Here is a 14,118-nt window from a genome sequence, read left to right as displayed (position 1 = left end):
CTTACCTGTTTGATTGCTTCGCTCATCGGTCTGGGCTGGGCTGTAGTTGTGGGTGCTGTTTGGTCTGGCAGTCTGATATTTCCTCCACCCTCATCTTCCCCTTCCCCCGATGAGCCTAGTTTGGGGGAGAGTGATTCAATTTGGTGATTCAAATCACTGTCCCAGTTTGATTCAGTCAAATCTGATTTGAAGATTCAGCTGCTGCCAAATCTCTGAACCTCTGAATCCGCCAGGTCCACCCCCCACCCCTCTCCCAGCCTGGCAATGGCTGCCCCAGCTCCTGGCACTTATTGAAAAAAATGTCCCGGTGCTCACCAGGTGCTGCTGGGCAGGGGATGATTCCCACTGCCTTCCACTGACCCACTCTGTGTGGGGGGCTCTGCATGATCCCCACAATCTCCCCTCACTTCCCCAGCCCCCCACCATGGGTGCCCCACCCAGGCCAGCTCCAGCCCTTTAAGGAAAAAAAAAAGAAAAAAACCTTGGGACTCACCACTTCTACTGGCAGACAGGTGTAATCCCCACTGCTTCCCATTTCCCCGTGCTACATGGAGGGCTCTGCATGAGCCCCTGAGGCAGATGCAGGAGTGGTGAGTCCTGGGGCTTTTCTCGGCTTTTTTTTTCTAAAGGGGCCAGAGCTGGCCAAGGCAGAGCACCCATGGTGGGGCTGGAGAATCAAGGGGGGGTCAGGGGCCTCATGCAAAGCCCCCCATGCACCATGGGGCAGTGAGGGGGCAGCAGGGATCACCCCCCCCCCATCTGGCAGCACCTGATGAGCACCGGGGATTTTTATTAAAGTACTGAGCTGTGACAGGCAGGGCAGCCATGGGGGGGCTGAGGGAGTAGGCAGGGTTGGTGGAGCTGGCAGGGGGCTGCTGCAGCAACTGGGGACTGCCCAGATCATCAAAACTCTCTGAATCTTTTCTGAAGTTTCAGAGAGCTTTGAATCAATTCAGACCATTAAATTGGTTCCCTTGATTCAATTCAGATTCAGAGATTCAGCCACTGAATTGGGCCAAATCTCCTCCAAATCAAATCACCACCCGAAGCTTTGTACAGCCCTAACAGTCACCCCTGATTCTTATTGGCTATGTTTCTAAATATTCCCTGTATGAGGGCCAAGAGCAGGATATTAAATGAGGAACCAGCAAGGCTTGTCATATTTCCTCTAGGAATTCTTTTATTACAGGAGAATCCCAAAACAACCAACTTTCTGGCTGCTTTGTTCTGCTACAAAGGAGAAAGCCAGGCAGATCTGGAGGCCAGATTCTCATTTAGTACAACTAATTGATTATGGCAAGTCCTGTTGTACCCTCTTGATTTTTGCAAGTCCTGCTGTTCTGGTAAATCCTATTATTGGGAGTAAAATAGGAAATAAGCAAGATTCTGACAGGCCTGGAGGGAATGCCAGTTTATTCAGGTAATATTTTAGTTTAAAAGACGTCAGACATAAAAATTAAGCAAAGTTAAAGGAAGACAGACAATATGTTACTCTCAGATTTATCTCACATTGTAAGACCAGGGAAAAAGGAGTACAATACCAGGTTCTCTTTTCTTTTGCATTTGACAACTGACTTTGCCACTCAACCACCAGTTCCTCTCCTTATAAAATGCTTGCACAAAATGCACATTTACAGAATTTGACATATTCTCAGGTAGATGATAAAGGACACCATCTATCTTAAATATTTATTTGGAAAAAAAGTTTAATGATGAACTGGGACAAGATAAATGCCAAAGCATTATGAATCAAGGTAAAATATGATTAATATCCTTCAATAAACTTTTAGTTCAGTCATAATATATCAGCAATTAAACTGGAAGAGGAGAGGAGAAGATTCTAATATGCCATGAACTGATAAGAGTGAGGAGAAAGAGGAGAGAAAGATACTCATAACTGACTTCTTATTTGTCTCAAGTCATCTATTACCTTGTTAGACATCCTTGGTCTCACATCTTTTCCACACCAGAAGTCCTTGTTGTATGCAATTTCAGAGTCTGACAGAATTGTTACTGGGCTTTTGTAATTAGCAGCAGAAACTATTGGAAAAGTGACAATTCACTTCCATTTCTCTAATGGACTCCAGAGTTTGCCACCAGCTAAAATGTAAACTGTCTCTGACATATCAGTAAAGTGGTCAGACTAACACTTTAGGAAAAAGAATGACAGGAATCCTTAGTAGAATCTGTGGCATCGAGTAGTTAAAATTTGCTAAAGACTTGTGTTTGCTAAAACATGGCACATACCAAAATAGAATATATGATGGGGAAGAATAGATAGGGGAAAATTTTTATCTTTCCCCATTTTTCTCTCTGGTACCTTTTATTGTTCCTGTAGTCCTGTTTTATGTAGATTATTTATTTTTAAAAATAAATTAAAATATTAGATTTATTAAACTTGTTTTTTATAACTATAAAAAGCATACATATTATTTCAAATGGATGCCAAAGTATACCTTACAAAATTTATACATAATTGCAATTGGGGAGGGAGGAGGATTTTGTCTTAAATCTTTTTTTATTTAATAAATAAGGATTTATTAATATTTATATTCATATAATAGCAAACCCAAAGGAAACCCTTCATTGTGTAAGACCTATGCAAAGATAGACTGAAAGATAGTTCCTGGTCCTTGAGCTTATCATGAAAATAGGACCGAGAAAAAGTGGGAGGGATTTGTCCAAGTTCACAAAAAATGTCAGCAGCTGAGCCAGAGATAGACCCAGCGTTCCTGACTTCCCATTCAGTGTCCTGTTATATTCAGAAGAAAAAATTCCCAGCTGAACTTGCTCACTCCCTAATGACTAATTCTTCAGAACCATGCACCTATTGAAGTCTCAATTGATTTCACTGATATGCCACATAGGCACATGGGTTGTACGCTCTGATCTCTGAGAGGGTCAATTCTTCAGTTTAGTAAGCACTGCAATTCACCCTCCTTTATGTATTCAGACAGGATCACATTGCCTAATTTCATTCCCATTTTCTAGCCCTATCCTTTCTCCCCCTCCCTTCTATATCTTTGTGGCATGGAAAAGTCTAAGCTGCTTCAGTAAGGCAGGAAATATACTGATTCATATTTTGACTATATGTAAATAATCAGTGATGAATAAACCTCAAAAGATTCATGTTGAGTAAACATCCAAATGTTCAGATACTTATCCCAACTCATTGTACAACAGAAATAGGATTAGAAAGCTCATGTGGACATTATTTCTCATGCTATTTCCTCTTCTAGCACAACATAAACTATGTAGCAGCAATGTGTACAAAAATGGTCAGGGAGAAGAAAGCAGTAGTCTGTTTCCAAAGTTTTGCACAAGTGCAGGTGAAATGTAGAATCACCCCTGCTTTTATTTTAATTTATCTGGATTATGTCCATAGACAGTTAGAGGTTAACCGTTTAATTTTGAAGCAATGTGTAGCCTCATTTCTATCCCTGATCTCTATGTTAGACTGTTGAGAATTAGGCATTAAAACAGTTATCTGAATCAAAATAACAGTCTCTGAATGTTCCTGAGCTATGAAAATTACATCCTGAGACAGAACATGACTTGCAGAACTCTGGATGAGATGTACTTACCAGTACTTTTAAAAATAAATTTCTTAGAGTAACACATTCCTTCAGGGACTTAGTCTTCAGAGCAACAGGATGTAAATAAGAATGTGTCTTATCAGTTCAAAAAGGAGAAATATGCCATCAAAAATGGATAAATATTAAAAACAGAGCTAAGTTCTAAATCAATAATGATAATGGAATCCTGCGTGAATCCATCATGCTGAGGGTTCAGATTGCAGTTGGTGGCAGCTGCTGTACTCCAGGGGAAGTGCCAGCCACCCTATACCTCTTAGTACTGTTAACAGTGTTGCTGACAGTGGTTTTGAGTGGTTTCCTGCATGTCCATTGATACGATGACTCCAACCATGATTTCTACTTCAAGGTTAAAAGTTGCATAACATGTTTGGGATGATCAGCACTCTAAGATTCTATATTTATTTGAAAAGAGATGATCACATGAGAAAACAGTCTAAATACTAGGGGTGTATGAAGCAAGCCCTATTTGACTGGGATTCAGATTCAGTCCAAATCAGGGACAGTGATTTGATTCACTGATTCAGATCACTGTCCCTGATTTGATTTGGCTGAATCTGAATCTGAAGAATCAATGCTGATTTGGAGAATCAGCTATTCGGACACAGACACAGCTTTATATGTTTTTTCTACGTACCTTGAGGTAGCAGGCACAGCTCGTGAATGCTCCGCTGGTAGGGCGGATGGAGGGTCCCACAGGAGTGCAGGGGAGTCCTCCACGTGCTCAGCAGTGAACCCTGAAGTGGGCTGGAGGTATTTCTGGTACACTTCCAGGTCTGCCCAGTAGTATGCTGGGGGCCTTCCCCCCACACCTCCCCAGCTCCGTAATCAGCCACAGGAGGACCCTGGATGCCCTCTCCACCCCACCCCACCCCAGACCTAGGAGGCACCAGTCACTGAGCCAGGGGTGTGGGGGACCCCCCCAGTGCACTCCCTGGTGGAACTGGAAGTGGACCAGAAGTGCTTCTGGACCACTTCTGGGTCTGCTGCCAAGCACATTGGGGAGCTCCTCATGCCTTTGTGAGACACTCCATGTGCCCCAGCATTGCAGCACTCATGAGCCCCTGCTACCTAGAGGTATGTAGAAAAAACTTTTAAAGCTGTCTCTATGTCAAATCTTTCCAAATGTCTCCAGATCAGTTCAGAGGGTTCCGATTTGATTCAGAGAGATTAAAGGCTCCTTTGATTTGATTCAAATTCAGATTCAGAGATTCAGACACTGAATTGGGCCAAATCTCCACAAAATTGAATCAGGGACCAAAGCTTTGCACAGCCCTACTAAATACCAAGAAAATGAAAAGGCTCAACTATGTTGTCCCTTCTGATCCTTACTCATTATATCTCTCTATTTTCCCTGCATATGGGTGGGTCATTATCACCCTAAATGTCTTCAGACCTTTGAAGCAGAGTTTGTAGTTGATTATGTATTTATAATGCAACCTACCGTGGGTTCCAACCTGATAGAACTTCAGATGCAACTTCAGTATAAAGGTGAAGTATTACTACAAACTAGTGCTAGTAATACTATAATTTCTCATTCTCCTTTGGCCCTATAGTGAAGTTTCTTGGCATTTCTCATGTTGTGTGCCATATTTATTCAATTCTAAGGTGAGGAGTGTTTTCCCCATTTAATACAGAAAAAAAGCCCCTCGTCTTAGAATTGAGTACTTGGAGGGGGTGGAGGGAGCAGGCAGCTACTGTGGCTTGGGCTCTAGCCCCTACGGTTGGGGCCATAGCTGCAGGTGCTGCATGCCCACCCTCACTACCTCTGCACCCCACCATCTCCCCCTTGCAGTGTGTTCCTATAGGTTCTCCTAAGTACACTTCATCCACTCTGCAGCCTGAGGCACTGAGCATGGCCCCAACCCAGACCTGTAGCAGTGGTGCACAACCCGCTGTGCTACTATTGGGGCTGGGCTGGGACCATGCTCAGTGCCCTAAGCTAGGATGAGGATGGAATAAGGTACAGGGAAGCAGGGAGCAGAGGTTGGGGGAAAGGAAAGCAGATGCTGGGGGAAGGGGAAAAGCACAGGAAGGGGGAAGGGAGAGAGCAGAGGCTGGAGAGGAGGGACAGCAGGGGAGGAGAGGCACATGGAGAGGGGTGGTCTGAGCCTGAAGCAGGGGGCAGACAGGGGGCAGGCACAAGCAGGGGCTAATATGCTTGAACTCCCCACATGACCTGCTCCCCTACTGCCTTCCCCCATGCAGCAGTGGGGAGTGGGGGGTGGATAAATTTAAGACAGCCCTCCAATAATTAGATTCTATACATGGAAAATTATGTCAGATTTATAAATTTTCTGTGTATCGTATCTATTGCTACATTCAAAATTGTATTCTTTAAAGTTTCTCTTTCTCTTCTACTTTAGCAAATTAATAAAGATCCTGTCATAGGGAATCCATGCAGTAAAAATGTATTGTTCCAGGTAACCATCCCTACCTTTACGTGGTTGTTTGCATTTTACAATACCCCAAAATACCTTAAGGTGCTCTAAATAAACCTCAGTGTGCTTTCCAAGAGGCAGGGCATATTATTTCCACTAATTCTTAGAGTTCCTTGTTAGCTTCATTCTATTAAATATAAAACAGAGTAATGTGGGAACATAATCCTTCCTCCAACTTATCAGCATGTATGAATATACCTGCTGCACTTGCAGATAATGCAGATTGCTTCTTCTCCTGCACCTAGCCAGCTCCCCAGAGGAGCATAAGGACATAGCTCTGCCTCCTTCTTCCCTTTGAATCATTGCTGAGTCTTGTGATGTTATCATTAATTCTGTAACATCTGATAAGTATCTTTCTTGAAGACTTAGACCCTAGAATTACGTCTTTCTTAGGTTTCATTTTAAGTAAATGCTTAGCCTATGGTTGTGACCAAAATCCTGAAAACATGATCTGAGTATGGTCTAAAGAACTGAAATCAAGGAAGCAAATACAAATAAATAAATAAATAAAGACTTTAAAGCCCAAGTCATTAATTGCTGGGGGCTGAATTTGAGCTTTGGAGTTTGTCAGTACTGACATTTTCTTGGTTCGCAACCCTGGTGTGCTAGAAGGATGCTGAGTGGATGTTTTGCTGCTTAACTTACCAAATCAGTGACTCTGGGACCCCGCTATATTCCACCTCTTAGGTGTCCACTTAGACACTTAAATGTGATATTATTCCTTCTCAATTCTCTGAAAAACAGTTAACTAAGGATCTTGTTGCATATTACACTTAGGAAGTGTTAACTTCACTTAAAACGCCAGCATCTGAGCACTCAAGTAGTAAACCGTGTACTAAATGCCATCAGAACATAGCAAAATTAGTACTTTTCCAGCAAAGAATACCTTCAGATTGTATTACCTTACTTAAGCTACACTTAGGTAATGTCTGACTGCTCCATGGAGGTAATAGAATGAGGAAACTCAAATGCAGTGGTTAGACTCGGGCCAACAAATAGTAATTTGTTGGTCCCTTCATGCACCCATCTCCATCGCATCAAAACCATGTCCTAAGTGTAACTTGCAACAAGACCCTAAGAAAAACTGGATGTATCGTCTTCTGCATTGCTGCTTTTTGTGGCTTTGTCTTAAAGCTAAGATGACATCACAAAAGTGCACAAAAGTGTGTTAACAGTTTTTCAGGGACTTGATCAGAGAGGAACATGACCACATTAAAGCACCTAAGTTCACTTAGCCTTATAATTAACAGTACAGGGTCAGGCCTCAAGTGTATATAAACATAACCTTTGATTTTACATGATAAATACCTGTGGATATGGAGCTGAATTGCTAATTCCCATATTCTTCTATGCAGAGAAAGAGGCTGTTATTGTCTCTAGTCCTTCTGGACACTGCAAAGTCAAAGGAAGAAGTTTCTTTCTCCCTCCTTTCTCTTGTACAAATGCAATATCTCTTGGCACAAACTAGACATTTGTAAGGAAATAAGATCTTCACTGTTGATAAGGTGAAGACAAAGTGGCACTGCTGCAGTAAGTAACAGATTGGCCTAAGATCTCTATGTAACACGTAGTTCATGTGCCAGCCTTAGTAATCTCTCAGTCATACATAGTACTGTATTTACTCAAATATGAGACAACCCTGAATATAAGATAACGCCCAGTAATTAGATTCTATATATGGAAAATGTATACATTTGTTAAACTTTTCCAGGTACAGAATCTAATTATTGGAGGTTTGCCTCGGACTTGACCCCCTCACACTGCTACAGCAGGGAAAATAAATCAGAGGATCAGATGGTCCTGTTGCCCTCTGCCTCCACAACTTCTTCCCCCTGCAGCCTCTTCTCCCCCACCCCTAACTGTCAGATCTTGCTGTCCCTGAGCATGTGAAAATAAGAGCACATTTGAAAACACTGGGTGTATATTCATGTGCCGTTACAAGGGAGCTGTAAACTGGAGAATGCATTGCTTCACACTTTATTGCTTCCAGGAAGCCCCCTGGGCATGTGTCTGCATGTGCACCTGGACCATGGCACATTGAGGCAGGTCACAGTAGGCTCCGCTGGCATTGTGCCCAGGAGTCAGCCTGCCAGCCCATGGCTTCTCTGACTAGAATCAATGTGGTGCAGAAGGGCTGGCTGGGGTGCAAGAGTGTCTGAGCATGGGACTAGCCAGTAGGTTTGTGCACAAGCCAGCTGCATCAGCATCTACACATGCTCTGCAGCTCATGAAAAAAACTTTGCTGGGGCATGAGGTTGCTTCCTTGTGAGGGCTGCCTGATAGCTAGGCCCAGACTGAAGCACCCTCATGCCCCAGCCAACTCCTCTGCAGCACACTGAGCTGGGTCAGAGCAGCCCCAGGCTAGCGGGCTGGCCCTTGGGATCCCCTGCCAGCAGGGGCTGATCCGATCCTGTCCAAAGTGCAGTGGTCCTAGGCCCATGTTCAAATGGTGTTCCTGGGAGCAAAACATTCTGGCATGATATGCACCAGAGTTTATTGCTTTGTATTTATAGTATATGTAGATGTACCCACATGCACCCAAAATGTACCCACAATTTTATGAGGTTTCGTTGTATGTGAATGTAAGACAAGAAACTTTTTATCCTTTGCCAATTGGAGGGGAAAAGCCTTGTCTTATATTCAAGTAGATATGGCTAGTTGTATCATATGGGAAAGAACTAGGACAACCAGTAAAAACCTTATATGTATTTTCCAATATAGACTTTGATTTTGTGCTTATTATTACAATTTTCAGTTGCTGATATAAGCTTGATAAAAATTCATTCCTTCTAACACCATGGCTTTTTGTATTTGCCAGTTTGGCCTACAAAGTGTCTTCCCTTCTGTCCCTGGTCATGACTTATTGCCCATTTGGAAGACCTGTTTGTTTCTAGCTTTCTTGATTTTTTCCTATTTTAGCATACCTTTGAGGTTTGATCTGGTCTTATATCTACAGCTAGACATGAAGCTCACATATCTACAGGTATACATCTTGCAAGATCAAAGAATCTATGTGTATACATTCAGAGTCATTGTTTTAATAAGCTTGGCAGTAAAGTACATCTGTGTATCTGAGGTCAAGGTTGAACAATCAAACCATTTATATCCACTTTTTAACAGATATAAAAATAGATTATATGAGCAAAAGCCTTTCTCTCACCTTCTTCACTTCATAATTTCTTGTAAGACAAGGGATAATCTACAGGGCCTATCTTGGTTGACAGTGGGTTATCTAGTAGCCTTTTAATCCCCACTTCTCTTCCTAATCATTCTCTCCAGAGTGCCAAAAATAATGTGTAATGAACAAATTCAATTAACCAAAGTGCAGGTCAATTACAAAACTGAAACATTTTGTTCTTCATAACCCAAGACTAGCAGTGAGTAAAAGAAACAAGACTACACTACTGCTTTCAAATCTAAGTGATTTATCCTTGTTTGAACACCACCCCACATCAAGGAACTTATACACTTTACACTAACCATATTTTTCATTTCCTGCCCTGCTTTTTCCTCTCCTTGTTTTGTGTATCAATAATTCACTTCCCCATGAAAAGCACAGCTCTTGTTCTTAACTTCAAACATTATTTTGTAGAATGCTACAGCAGAAGTAAGGAAAAAGTATCCAGTCAAGCCTGGGAGCTACAATTTCCTCTTCATCTTTCATATATCTCTCATGCAAGAACTCTTTAAGGAGCTTAGTCCTTCCAAAGAAATTGTAGGTATTATTCTGAAATCCCTTGTAAATGTGTCTAAAGGTCCCCTAGATGTTCAAACACAATATCCAACAGGAAGGCACTTATCACTGAGCTTTTCCCTGGATGCCCAACTATAAAATTTAAAATATGGGAGTGAGAGTAATATATTCTCTAGCACTGAAACCTCTACATGATTTTTTCTTAATACCTGTAAATTGTAAAGAGTCATTTAGGAAAGCAGGGAAGCTAAAAAAAGAGAATTTCTGAGTAAATCTGATCATGATTGCTGATAAATGAATTCCATTTGAGTCCTACACCTTACTTTCTCACAGAAAATTGCCCTTTAAAGGCTACACTAGGGAAAATTTCACTTGAAATATGAGAGAGAGGCTTTATAGCCTGGAAAGCATATGGATAGGACTATGTAAGTTTATATACTTGTTGGTGTGTGTGACAAGAGCTGAATTATCTTGCTACAAAGATAGATATGCTTGTTCAAGCTTTATTTCTTCCCTATGCTGAGGGCCCCCCATGTACCTGGCCATATGAGCTAATGAATGAAAAGCAACTACATTGGACAATAGCTACATCACTCTCTTGCATGTTGTTAGCTACAGAAGTTGCCGAACGGGCCAATTTAGGCATACAACCTCTTTGCCCCCTCCTTCCCTTTTTACTTGGCTTATATATTACATGGATTTACTCGTCTTCTCCCCTACACCAATGTGAGTAGAAATAATTCTATTGAAATAATTTAGAAGTCATTACTATTAAACTAGCATAAATAGGCAGAGAATCAATGCACTTCTTAAGCTCCTAATAAGAATGGACTGACTTGGATTCTAGCTGGATATTTATCAGACAGGTCAGTTTTCAATTACTTACATAGGACATAGATTGGCTAATGGAATTTTTATAGCAAAGCCAGATGATTTGAAGATGGATTCTGTATTGCCTTGTACTATGACATAAACATGCTTCAAATCAGGCACCCATTTCATGCTTTCCTGAATCAATTCTTTTATGAATGTACACAATAAATAATGTGACTTATTTCATATATTTAATATATGATTTGACATTTTCTGCACTATGTTTCTAGCCTATAAAGGTGAATAATTCATCAACAGATATAAATTTGCCAGCAAACACAAAAGATGTGTCTTCCCTCTCCTCCAGCAAAAGCAAATAAAAACAAAACAACAAATAAACCTTTCATTGCATATATGTAGAGAGTCTCACTCAGTGGAGTCTTAAGGTCAGACTTAAGACTCCAGAATATTAATAATTCAGCCACTTATAGGTTTGTAAGAAAGCAGTGAATTTGACTCAAGTGGCTGCATCCAGACGCGCATAGCCATTTGGTTTTCTGGGGAAAAGTAGCAGTGGCACACCTTGTGCTGCTGCTACTTGCCCTCAAGGAACGCCCATACCACGTATGCTTTAGCACACAGCAAAGTACCCCAGAAGCCTGGCTCTGCTTTTGAGCAGTATGTGCTGCTCTGCTTTTTTTTCCTATGTTTTTTTTTGACCCCTGAATATCCAAGGGTCAAAAAAACCCCGTGGGGGAAAAAGCAGAGTCGCACACACACAGGCAGCATGCTCTTGTAGCACAGAGAACATCTAAATGTGTGGTATGTGGCACCACAGACATGTTGGTGGTGCCACATACTATATGGTTGCACCTGTCTGGATGTGGTCAGTGTGTTCAGTTTCACTCTGGTTCTGGTTAGTAGAGTAATAGAGACACAGGAGCATGGTGTTTCCAGAAGACAGTACTCAATCAGTTTCTATTCTGTTTCTATTTGGAAGGTGATCTTCCTAAGAAAAGAGCTTGAGATATATTTTAAATTATATATAAGTTTGCACACATATGTGCAGAAGTTGTATAGAGAAGTTGTATAAAGAGTGGTTGGGTAGCTGATATACTAGACTGCTTCCTTTTCTGTTAAGGCACTGTGTTTGGTGGGGTGGGGGTTGGGGGGAGGGGGGTTCCCACAGCTTTCAGCAACCTCTGTGCTTAAATTGTAAAGATTTTGGGGGCAGGGACCCTTTATTAATACATGAGCATGTAATAGATAGAACAACCACTGCTTTCCTACCTGAGATATTCCAGAGGGTAATGATGGACAAGTTTCTGTCATTACCTCAGAACCTTTCTTGTGGGGACCCCCAGGGCTCCACCTTCTTTCTTCATCTGTTCAATGAATGCATGAGGCTATTTGATGAGATCATGCAAATATTTGGTATGAAGTGCCATCAGTATGCTGATGACTCCAAGCTCTAGCTCTTTTTGTCATCTGATTTGGTCCCCAGCCTACCTGGCAGCAGTTAGGGACTAGATTCACGTGAACAAACTGAAGCTGTATCCAGACAAGACAGTGCTGCACCCCCCTGGCTCAGTGACTGGTGCCTCCTGGGCCTGGAGGGCACCCAGGGTCCTCTTGCAGCCAATCACTGAGCCAGGGGGGGTGCAGAGGGGCCCCCCAGCACATTCCTTGGTGGACCTGGAAGTGGACCTGAACTACTTCAGGTGCTTTCCTTTAAAAGCCTGTGCTACATCTACTACAATAGAAGCTTACCCTGTCACAAAATGAAAAGGTGCAATCATTGTACACTGCAAAATCTGGTGTTTAATGAATCCCAATTTAACTTTTTACATAACTGACAATAGTGGCCCACCAATACTTGGTAGCATGGCATGCACCACCTTAGACCTCATCAGTCAATGAATGGCCCTGACAATACCTGCAACCAACGCGGACCTTCTCAAACTGTACCCAGATGTTTTTGAAGGGTCAGGCCAATTTTCTGGTACCCACCGCATCTATGTTGAGTCAGCAGTACCACCAGTGGTGCATGGGTGAAGAAAAATTTCCTGTGCAACCCTAGGCAAATTGAAGACTGCCCTTAAAGTGATGGAAGCTTTGAGAGTCATTATAAAGGTGACTAAGCACACACCCTGGGTCAATAGCCTTGTGATCACACAAAAAAAGAATGGTTCACTACAGCTTTGTTTAGACCCACGAGACCTGAACAAGACAGTATTGAGGCAGCACTTTTCTATTCCCACTGTAGAGAATGTACAAAAGAGCTTGTCAGGTAAAAAGTTGTTCACCATTCTTGATGAAAAGGATGGCTACTGGCAAGTCAAACTGGACAAGGAACTGGCAGAGCTATATAACATTAACATCCTATGGGGACGGTTCCACATCAGTCACCTTCCCTTTGGTATTAAGTTGGCTAGTGAAGTATTCCAACAGAAGACTCATGAGTGCTTTAGTGACATTCGGGAAATCCACATAATCTTGGATGACATGTGGCAGCTACCAAAGAAAAGTGTCATACCATCAAGTCCCAGAGAGAGTATGTCTGAAAGGAGTAAAGTTTAATAAGGACAAAATACGGTTTTTAGTTGACAGTGTTAGGTATAAGGGCTATGTCTTCTCAAAAGATGGTGTCAGACTGGAAAATAACAAAATAGAAGCCATCAACTGGATGCCCCTCCAACAGACAAAAAAGGCCTTCAGAGACTTCTTGAAACCATTCAGTACTTGGCACAATACATTCTGCATGGGTCCAGCCTGATGGCCCTGCTAAGGGTGCTTCTCAGGAATGATGTTAGCTGGCAATGGGGACCTGAGCATCAGTAAGTGAACCATTACAATGGCACCTGTGCTCAGGTACTTTAACCCAGCAGAACAGCTGGAAATCCAAGCTGACGCATCCAAAGATGGCCTAGGAGCATGTCTGTTTCAGCAGAAGCAACCAATTGCATATGCTTTGAGGGCTCTAACGTAATTTGAGAGAAATTATTCACAGATTGAAATATAACTTCTGGCAATTGTCTTTGCCATGATGAAGTTCCACCAATATGTGTATGCCATCCAGGTAAGGGTCCAGTTGGACCACATACCCCTGGAAACAATTTTTGTAAAGTCCATAGGAAAGACATAGTTACAGAGGATGCTGTTGCAGCTTCAAAAATATGACATCCAAAATCTCTATAGCAAAGGCAAATACACGTTAGTGGCTGCCACACTTCCTAGAGCCACAATACTCACTTTTCCCCATGAACCTGATAATTTCCACTCAGAAAAGGTAGTTCATAATCTGAATGAAACAGAGCCACTTAGTGGTCAGTTACTCCAGCAGTTACAGGAGCACATGAAGGCTGAAGGGGAACTACAAGCCCTTCAAGTTCAGCATCTTAATGGATGACCAAGCAGGCAAAAACAAGTTAGGCCTGAACTAAAGCTTTACTGGGCTCTTAGAGACCAGATCTGGATTCAGGATGATTTGCTTATGATTGGGCTGAAAATAATCATTTCACATGGTGAGAGGACCAATATATTGACATTGTTTCACTTGCCCCATCAAGCCATACAA

Source organism: Crocodylus siamensis, chromosome 1 (genome assembly GCF_052110815.1).
Source record: "Crocodylus siamensis isolate JL-2025a chromosome 1, ASM5211081v1, whole genome shotgun sequence".
In the NCBI taxonomy this organism is placed as follows: Eukaryota; Metazoa; Chordata; order Crocodylia; family Crocodylidae; genus Crocodylus; species Crocodylus siamensis.
The sequence above is the reverse complement of the archived record's forward strand: the minus strand, read 5'-3'. Positions refer to the sequence as shown.